The sequence below is a fragment of the Apium graveolens genome, chromosome 1 (genome assembly GCF_009905375.1).
Source record: "Apium graveolens cultivar Ventura chromosome 1, ASM990537v1, whole genome shotgun sequence".
NCBI classification, from domain to species: domain Eukaryota; kingdom Viridiplantae; phylum Streptophyta; class Magnoliopsida; order Apiales; family Apiaceae; genus Apium; species Apium graveolens.
This window is the reverse complement of record NC_133647.1, coordinates 95795695-95806793: the sequence shown is the minus strand read 5'-3', so window position 1 is coordinate 95806793 and position 11099 is coordinate 95795695.

Sequence of the window (11099 nt, the reverse complement as noted above, 5' to 3'; positions counted from 1 at the left end):
ATTAGTTCATACGTAATTAGTTATTTAATCGTGTGGTGACATGAATTGTGTTTTGTTGGGATTGAAGTCTATTATGTTTCGATGGGTAGGCTTATAAACAGAGGAGTCGCTGTCAAAATTTTTCTAAAATTTATTTTGAAATACAATAAATGTATTTTACGATATAAAATGTTTTACCCTTCTATGAATATTGATTACGTGATTATCTGTATATGCATTATATGAGTCGGGTTATCGGATTGGGTTGTTAAGTTTGAGGATATCAAGCATGTCGGTATAACTAATTAGGCTATTCTGATACTGTACATCCTAGTCGAGTCTCGCAATGACCGAAGTCAGCGTATAAGCTATCTAAGGTTTCTGTAAAGCGTTGCAAGGCAAGTACCCCTGACCATTCTTTCATGGTTCAGCATATATGAATATACTGTTATTTTATTCTTGTAGTGGAACATAACGTTTTAAGTTATGTATCCCCTGTAGTTATAAATAATTGTTTTCAACCGGTTTTGGGGAAAAGTAACTTCGAAAGGTACCTATCTCAAATGAAAAATGATTTGTGAACCATTTTTACGTGTCCTGTTAAATGAATGGGTTTAAAATGAGATAGGTATAAGTATTTTGAAAACTGGATAAAACGATCAGATATGGGATACATATGGGGGCAAAGTGTCCTATTGAGGTTGCGTAAGAGGCTAACTCGGTTTCGCGCATTACATAACCGATTAGTCCAGCAGGTTAGAGACCTAGGTAGTCTCTGAGTTTCGGAATAGGTGTATGGGATGGCAGTTAGAGCCGTCTGGTATTGATAGCCTAATCAGTTGTCTTCACATATCTATTACGTAACTGATTTGGCTTTGTGATTCCTGTTAGGAAATAAGTGATTTATACAGTTGAATAGAGAATATGAATAGCATGCTAAAATTGGACTCTGGTATTTACACAACAAAAAATTACATTTATTTCATAAAGAGCATGCTAATTAGTGATATTCAGTTTCTTTTATCGATGATTATTTACTGTTGTTCGAAAGGATTTACAGGATTACAGATTTCATGTTGATTTATATTTCTGTTCCTATAACTGTTTACTTTACTATTTTTATCTTGATATTCATATGTTGGTACTGCTGAAGGAATTATATGCTTACCCTTGCAACCTATTATATATATATCTTAGATGTCTAGAAGACCCATTAGACCTTGGCAGAACCGAGTGTCAGCCCCTTATAGACCTGGCTCTTCTGAGGTAGTTTGTATCAGATCATGTGCGGTCTAATGAGTTGCTGAATAAGTTTAGTGTGTTAGACTTTTAATAAATATTTTGTAATAATGTGTAACTTATATCATACTTGAACCTGGACCGAATCTTGGTTTTGGGGTCGTGATAATATAATATTAATAATCTTTTAATTTATATTTTTATGGTTTATTATGTTTGGTGACGTAAACTCCTGACCCCGAGGTTGAGGCCGTCACAGTTGGTATCAGAGCTATAGGTTCAAGCCCCAGATTTAGGTTAGGGATTGAGTCAAAAAAGTTTAGAAACTATATCTTAGGGTGAGTCAGCAACACATTTAGAGGAGCAAACCTAAGAGTCAGTCGAGGGTTTCGAAGGCGTTACCCTGACATCTATTGATGTTTTGATAGAACCGCCTTAACCTTATTTTTGTCTTTCCTGTATATGTATATTATTGATAGTGGCCCATAGTGATTTCCAGTTCTCCATCTCGGGAGAACAGGTCTGATTCAGACAGTTCATATTTGGAGCAGACTCTAGATGTCATGGTCGGGGATACCCCTTTGCCTCCCCCACCAGTGCCTCAATTTGTTCCGAGAGATATGTCAGGACCTAGTGCCCGTCCCCATTGGGTACGCGGATCAATGTTAGCTATTAGGGACTTTCCTTCGGGTTGCGGACCCAGTTCTTCATTCTCTAGACCACCAGTCCCTCCTTTTGCTCCTACAGGTACCTCTTCCCCGATTCCATATCATGTTCACCGGGCGGTGAACAAATCCTTCATTAGAGAGCAGAGCCTGGAGCTGGCCGCACCTCTTGACCGAGTGTCGGTTTGACCCTTCCAGGGCATCCCTGTCCTCTCACCCGATATCCAGGCCCGAGTGAGGACTTTGACATAGACTACTGTGGAGCGAGCTAGGTTTATTGACCCTTTTATTAGCTCTGAGTTTAGGGCCATTCAGTACCAGGACTTGGTTAACTTGTTGGTGTTCAAGTTAGGCTCTATTGGTGGCAGTGGCAGTGGCAGTGGTTAGAGTAGAGTTGCAGCAGAGTTAGACGGAGCTCAGAGTTGGCTCTTCAGAAGTTCTGTAGTTGTTTTCTTTACATATGTACATTATGTTGTTGTAGTTTGTAGTAGTTGGAGGCTGTTATATCAGCCAATTTTGTTGTGTACTCGGATGGTTTAGTAGTTAGATATCAGTTGTATCAGTTGGATTTTTTATATTGTTGTTATATAGTAGCTGCTTTATTATGTTGTTTAGTTTTCATATACGTGTGCGTTGTTATTATTGTTGTTACTATTATTGTGGTTTCTGTTGCTGGTATTTCTAGAATATAATCATTCACTCAGGATGGATCCAATTAACTAGATGATGAGGATATTGTCTTAGTGGCAACACTCTCCTGATACATATGTATAACTGTTTGGAGCAATCCATTTTCTTAAATATGACTGCTATGTTTCAGAAGAATGCCACCAAAGAAGAATCCTCAACCCAACAACAGATCTGCTGGGGATCCCACCATGAGTGAATTGATAGATTTTTTACGTCAGCAGTCTACTCAGCTGGCCCAACAGCAACAACAATTCCAGCAACAGCAACAACAATTTCAGCAACAACAACAACATCAATAACAGTAGCAGCTCATACAATAACAACAACATCAAATCCAACAACAGCAGTTGCAGACAAATCCAACAGCAGCAGCTGCAGATCCAGGAGCAGCACCAGATGAGGGGGATAACCCAAACTGTTAGTTTTAAGTCCTTTCAGGCTGTGAAACCCCTATAATTCACAGGTGAAGTAGATCATGTTGCTGCCAGGATCTGGTTGAAGGAAATGAAGAAGGCTTTTGCACTCACCAAGGTGAATGGGTATTGAAAGAAAATTATGCTAGTTATTTTCTGAAAAATGATTCAAACTATTGGTGGGAGTCTACGCGAACATTGGAAGGAGAGGGTCCTATTCCCTGGACCCGATTCACAGAACTGTTCTTGGAAAAATATTTTCCGGATTATCTCCAGAGTCAGATGGAGATGGAGTTTTTAGAGTTGAAGCAAGGGGACAAAAGTGTCACAGAGTACGAAGCCAAGTTCACGGAGTTGGCTCGTATAGCACCAGAGTAAGTAAGTTTGGAAGCTCGGAGAGCGAAGTGGTTTCAACAAGGATTGAAGCCAGAGATTAGGAGTGGAGTTGTAGCTCTACAACTCAAGACGTATACTTCGGTAGTTCAGGCTGCCTTAGTATTAGAAGTGACCAGAGGTTAGCTGCTAAGGAAAAAGGTGAGAAGAAAAGAAAGTTTGAAGGTGGGCCTGCAAAGTCGGAACAAGAAGGAGTAAGTCAAAAGTTTCAGTAACGGTTCGGAAGGAATAAAGATAGGAAATTCAGAAGGCAGAATTTCCCACCAGCTAGGCCCAGTACTATCGCAGTCAGTTCTACTCCGACAGAGTCCAACCACCCGATGATCGACTGTAAGACGTGTGGAAAGAAGCACGATGGACAGTGCAGAGAGAACGTCAACTGTTTCAAGTGTGGCCAGAAGGGTCATAATTCCACTGATTACAAATCGGAGAATCAAGGAGTAACCTGCTTCAGTTGTGGCAAAGTGGGACATATTTCTAGGGATTGCATATCAGTTACCCAGGGCAGTGTAGGGAGAAGTGCACCTCAAGGACCAACAACAAGTACCGCCAGAGCTAGAACTTTAAAAATGACTAAGAAATCTACGGCTCAGGATTCTGATGTAGTTGCAGGTACGCTTTCTTTTAATTCTATGCCTATTAATGTTTTATTTGATTCGAGAGCGACTAAGTCTTTCATATCCATGAACTGTGTGAATAAAATGCAATTAATATTGGAAGACTTAGATGAACCTTTGACCATAGAGGAGGCTAATCAGGATAAAGTACCTATAAGTCAATTATGTCCTAAGTGCTCCCTAAAGATTTTAGGTCATTCTTTTCCCGCTGACCTAGTACCTTTTGAGTTAGGAGAATTCGATGTTATTTTAGGCATGGATTGGTTGTCTCTGTATAAGGCAAATACTGACTGCAAGAAAAAGAGAGTTTTCATGTATAGAACAAATAATGTAAGGATAAGCTATCAAGGTCAAAAGCAAGACAAGGAGTTTCTCTCAGTACTGCAGGCAAAGAAATTGTTAAGGCAAGGATGCGAAGCATATTTGGCTCATATGGTGGACACTAAGAAAGAGACACCTATTTTGGATGAGATTCCTATAGTAAGAGAATATCCACACGTCTTTCCGGAAGAGTTTCCTGGATTACCACCTAAGTGAGAAATAGAGTTCTCCATTGATTTGATACCAGGAGCAGAACCAGTTTCTAAAGCTCCATACCGAATGGCTCCAGTGGAAATGAAGGAATTGGCCCAGCAACTCCAGGAACTGTTGGATAAAGGAGTTATCCGACCAAGTATTTCTCCGTGGGGTGCTCCAGTGTTATTCGTAAAGAAGAAGGATGGAAGTATGAGGTTATGCATTGATTATAGGGAGCTGAACAAGTTGATGATAAAGAACAAGTATCCCTTTCCAAGGATTGATGATTTATTTGACCAGCTTAAAGGAGCACGTTGTTTTTCAAAAATCGACTTAAGATCTGACTACCATCAACTGAAGAACAAGCCTGAAGATATACCCAAGACTGCATTCAGAACAAAGTATGACCATTATGAGTTCTTAGTAATGTCATTTGGATTGACCAATGCACTAGCGGCTTTTATGGATTTAATTAATCGGGTGTACAAGGAGTACTTGGATAAGTTTATTATTATATTTATTGATGACATCCTCATTTATTCAAAGACTCAAGAAGATCATGCAACGCACTTAAGGATTTCCCTCCAAAGGTTGAGAGAAAGACAATTGTACGCAAAGTTTTCCAACTGCGAGTTTTGGTTGACAGAAGTGTAGTTCCTTGGACATGTGGTTAGTAAGGAAGGTATCAAGGTATACCCTGCAAAGATTGAAGCCATATCCAAATGGGAACAACCAAAGACTCCGACGGAAGTGAGAAGTTTTCTCGGGCTAGCAGGATATTATCGAATATTTGTAGAGGATTTCTCTAAGATCGCATCTCCATTAACCAAGCTAACCCGGAAGAATGAGAAATTCATTTGGGCAGAGAAGTGTGAAGAAAGCTTCTAGGAACTGAAGAAAAGACTAGTGTCAGCTCCAGTACTACCATTGCTAGATGAGACGGGAAATTTTGTGTTTTATAGCGATGCTTATTTGAAAGTTTTAGGTTATGTACTGATGCAGCACGATAAAGACATCGCCTATTCCTCCAGACAATTGAAACCTCATGAGCAGAAGTATCCAGTCCATGATCTTGAGTTGGCATATATAGTTTTTTCCTTGAAACTGTGGAGATATTACATGTATGAAGAAAAGTGTGATATTTATACTGATCATAAGAGCTTGAAGTATATATTCACTCAGAAGGATTTGAACATGAGACAGAGAAGATGGTTGGAGTTAATCAAGGATTACGATTATTCTATCAACTATCACCCAGGTAATGCCAATGTAGTAGCTGATGCTTTGAGCAGAAAAGAGAGACTGAATATGGTTCAGATTACGAAAGAGTTAGCACGAGATTTGGAAAAGATGGAGATCGAAGTTCGAGTACCAAGAAAGGTAAAGAGCAACTGTATGAGATTACGTTTTAGCCAGCATTGATGGATAAGATTAAAAGATGTCAAGAGGGAGTTATGGAGCAAGAATTGGATAATCTGACATGAGAAGAACTGTGTGCCCTAAAGGATAACCAAGGTATGTTTAAATTCTCTTCCAGAATTTGGATTCCCAATGTGACGGAACTGAAGAATGAAGTTTTACATGAAGCGCATAATTCTCGATTTTCTATCCACCCTGGGAGCACTAAGATGTATCAAGATTTAAAGAAGAACTTCTGGTGGCCCAGAATGAAGAAAGATATTACAAATTGGCTTAGCAAATGTCACATGTGCCAGACGGTAAAACCAGAACATCAAAGGCCAAGTGGATTATTACAACCCCTAGAGATTCCTCACTGGAAGTGGGAAGAGATTGCAATGGATTTTGTAGTGGGATTTCCAAACACAAGAGCCAATCACGACGCTATTTTGGTAATCATTGATAGATTGACAAAGTCAGCACATTTCCTTTCAATCAATGAAAGATATTCCTTGGAAAAGGTAGTTAAGTTGTATTTGGATGAAATAGTGACCAAGCATGGAGTTCATGGGTCCATTATATCTGATCGAGACCCAAGATCAATTCAGGGTTTTGGACCAAGTTTTAAGAATGTCTGGGAACCAAGCTGAATATGAGCACCACCTATCATCCTCAGACAGACGGTCAGAGTGAGAGAACTATCTAAACAATAGAAGATATGTTAAGAGTTTATGCTTTGGATTTTAAAGGAAATTGGGATGAACACTTACCTTTAATTGAATTCTCGTACAACAATAGCTATCATGCCAGCATTGGAATGCCGCCCTACGAAGCTTTGTATGGACGCAAGTGTAGATCACCATTGTATTGGGATGAAGTAGGAGAGAAGAAAATATTAGGTCCTGAGCTGGTTCAGCAGACTAAAGATGCAGTGGCATTAATTCGGAAAAGGTTAGAAGCTGCCCAGGATAGACAGAAAGAATGCAGATTTACATCTGAAAGATTTTAACTTCGAAGTAGGGCACTGGTATTGCTGAAAGTATCACCTCGGAAAGGTTTAGTTCGATTTGGTCAGAAGGGTAAGCTCAGCCCCAAATATATAGGACCATTTGAAGTTCTGAAGAAAATAGGGAAGGTCGCTTATGAGACAGCATTACCGCCGCAGTTGCAGTATATCCATAATGTGTTCCACGTATCCATGTTGAAGCTATATATTCCTGATTCGAATCAAGGTATAGAATATGAACCGATCGAGCTTTATCCAGATGTCCTATGTAGAACAGCCAATCCAAATTTTTGATCGTAAAGAGCGAGTCCTTAGAAATAAGTCTATCCCCAGAGTGAAAGTACTTTAGAGAAATCCTCGAGTAGAAGAGTCTACGTGGGAGTTAGAGTCAAACATGCTTGACAAATATCCTCATGTGTTTAGTTAAGTCAGATTATGGGGACATAATCTTTTTAAGGGGGAACGGATATAACGACTCGTATATTTCTGTATTTTAAAACTGTAATTGCTAAAAAATATATATAAAGTATGTAGATTGGTTTTGACAGCTATATGTTGGTTACTATTATTTATGTGTGTTAATTGGTGTGCATGGTTTATTTGCGTAAATAATTATTGAGTTGTATTGATTTTTTTTTCACTTTTAAAGGTGATTTTATTGCAGATTTATTTTCATAAATATTTGGATTATCTTTAAAATTGTTTTTATGATTTTATAATTTTAATAATTATTTTTGGGGTTTACAAAATTTAGAAATAAATATTTCATTAATTGTTTATCTTTAAATGATTTTCTGATTGTATTTAATTGTAAAATAAGTATTTAATTCCAGAATTCTTCAAAAATTACGAAACTCATCCTTTATAAAGTTTATAATAATCTGAGAATTTTAAAATTATCTTGGAAATTTTTGGGATTATTTTAACACGCACGTTTATTCGTAATTTGATAAATCGGGATATAGAGCGCATTTGAATAATTCGTATTTAATTCTGAAACTTTTATTTTATTAACTTTTGAACATTCCGATAATATTGATATTCTATTTATAATTTTACGGCTCTTTTTTAACCGCAACTTTACTCGATAAAATGCATGTTGCGAGGCAAAATTCGACTTCCGGAGACTACAGGGACACATGTCAAATTCTTATAAATAATTCGACACGTATCCGGTTTTATAGATACGTGTACACAGAAGAATTGATAATTGCATTTCCAAATCAATTTCGTAGTTCCTCTTTTCTCTATTGTCTCTCTCGGCTATCCTCTCTCTCTCTATCTCGCAAAGTCTCTCTGTCTCTCTCCTCCTCTCGCAGCTCCTCTCCTCTTTCCCCTCTTTTCCCCCCGTTTTCTTCCTTTCCCACTATGTTCCCGATTACTCCCCCGGTTGTGCTTGTCCCGTCTCCGTTTCCGGTACTTTTCCGGCTGCCTTTTTCCGGTTGTTGTTCCATTTGATTCTGGCTTTGTCCTACTGGTATATATATATATAAGTGTATATATATATAATTATGTGTAATCTGTGTGTGTGTGCGAGTGTTAGTGTGTGTATGTTTGTGTATGTGTGGCGCGTGGTCGTGTGGGCGGTGGCTGTGTTTTTCGGTTGGGCTATGTTGGGCTTCTTGTTGGGCTTTGTTTTGGGCTCTTGTTGGGCTGAGTTTTGCAGTTGGATTTAATTGTTATAATATTAACTTTTATTTCTTTTTTCTGAAGGGATTTATTGACTAAATATATAAATAAATATAATTGTTCGTATGATTAGTTCGTACGTAATTAGTTATTTAATCGTGTGGTGACGTGAATTGTGTTTTGTTGGGATTGATGTCGATTATGTTTTGACGGGTAGGCTTATAAACAAAGGAGTCGCTGTCAAAAATTTTCAAAAATTTATTTTAAAATACGAGAAACGTACTTTAAGATATAAAATATTTTACCCTTATATGAATATTGATTACGTGATTATGTGTATATGCATTATACGAGTCGGGTTATCGGATTTGGTTGTTAGGTTCGAGGATATCTGTAATATCCCATATTTTCAGATATTTTTAATATTATACTATTTGGAATTGTTTATTTGATTTTATGTGAATTTTAGTGAATTATCTGGTAATTGGAGTTGATGATTTAGATGTTTATATATGATATTTTTTGAGTAGTCTAATTTTTTATGTGCATAATAGAATATAGATAACTGTGATATTTTTCGGGTAATTTTTGGGCTATTATATGAATTTACAATGATTTATGGATTTATGAATTATTTTCTGAGTAATTATAAAACTATTTTATAAAGCCGGGAGTAGTCCAAATTCAACCGTTTTTGCATTTTTATAATCCGAATTTCTTCGGAAAACTCTTTCCTAACCCATCTGGATATTCTGAACATTTTCCGTGTTTTAACCTTTTCGATCTGGATTACGGTTTGACCCGAACGCGTCCCGACGTAAAATTTTCGATACGATAGTAATTTTAATAGATCTGTAAAACCCGTATTCTCAAGAGACGGGATATTTTACATTATTTTCTCATAAGGTGTTTTATAAGAAGCTCGGTTTGATAATTATCCAAATCTAATATTAAATTATATCGTCTTTATAGTTACTTAGCGGCTAAGTAATCTAATTTCGGATCCGATATGATCCAATGGGATACTCGTTACGTGTTTAAACTGTATTTATATGAATCGATCCATAATTTGGATGCGTGTTTATTTGCGTCTTTATCGAGTTACTCGTTTTATCTCATTTTATGTGCATTTGAATGCATTTTATGTGTTTTCGGGGTTTTTTTGTTAATTTAAGGATCGTTTCTGTTTTTCAAAAATAAACGGACCGGGACCCTACCGGGACGTTAAAGCTCACAAAATTCGTTTTTTTATTTTTATAAAATCAATCGTATTTCGAATACCTTGCATTTTTAAATTATTCGCAAATTTTGGTAAATTTTGATATAAATGTTGTATTTTATCGCTTTTAAAATTATTCCCCGTAATGATTATTTTTTAGCCTAATTTATTTTAATTAGGGGATAAAAACACCCTAAATTGATTTTGGGGTATTTAATTTCTTAAAAATATAAATAGCCTAAATTGTTTATTTTATTTCATGTTAATTCGTTAAAAATAAAAGCCAAGAACAAAGTTTGGGGGTGAAATCCATTCATCAATCTTTGATTCATGATTTCCAGAGTTTTACCAATTCGTTTTTGATGCTCTACACACCAAATTGAAGCTTGTTTTAAGCCCTATCTTTTGATACCAGAATCACGATCTGAGGTTCAATATTCTGAAAAATCAAATTTTGTGTTTTTGTTCATGATTTCGTTTTTGATTTAGAATGATTGTTGATTGATTTTGATGCTATAGATAGCTTTAAAATGATCTGGAGAGTCGACTTAAGTACTTGGTTGAGTTATTTTAGTTCGAAATCGACTAGTTCGAGTTTTGAGTTTTTAGATTTTTTTCAAATCGATTTTTATTATTAATATGAGGTTTTTGATGATTTTTAATGATTGAGATAGTTTCTAAATGATCTGAGCTTTATTTTGATAACCGTTTCGTTGATTTTGGCTGAGAATATGGTGGAATCGAATTTCCGATGTGTTCATCGGAAAATTCGTTGTTTTAATTGGAAAATTGGATTGCTGGATCGATTGAACTTTATGTTGTATTCGTTTTTCAGGGGATGCAATGGATGATTTTGAGGTAAATACTGTATCGAATGGTGTGGATTTTGGCCCCAGGAAGCCCCTGTCGGACCTGGGACGTCGCCGACCCGTTTCTAGGATTCTCCAGATTCTGGCGGCTGTTCATCAAGTCACCGGCGAGGTTCTTCCTCCGGTCGCCAGTTCCTGCAACCATTCGATTCAAGGTTGAAGAAAACCTTTATTCTCCCAACTATATTTTCTTTTTTTAAAATAATTCAAAATATATTCTATTTCTAAAAATCTTTTCTTTAATTTTAAAAATCAATTAGTTAATATTTTGGATTCTATAAATTATTTACCAAAATATTTTAAATTCCAAAAAAAATTATTTTCTTTTATTATTTTAAAAAATCCAAAAATTTCATTCATTTAAATTGATTAATTATTTTGATAATTAATTAGTTTATTTAGATAATTTGTATTATTTTAATTCCAAAAATTATGGAAAAATCATTTTTTTTATTTCTGATTTTTC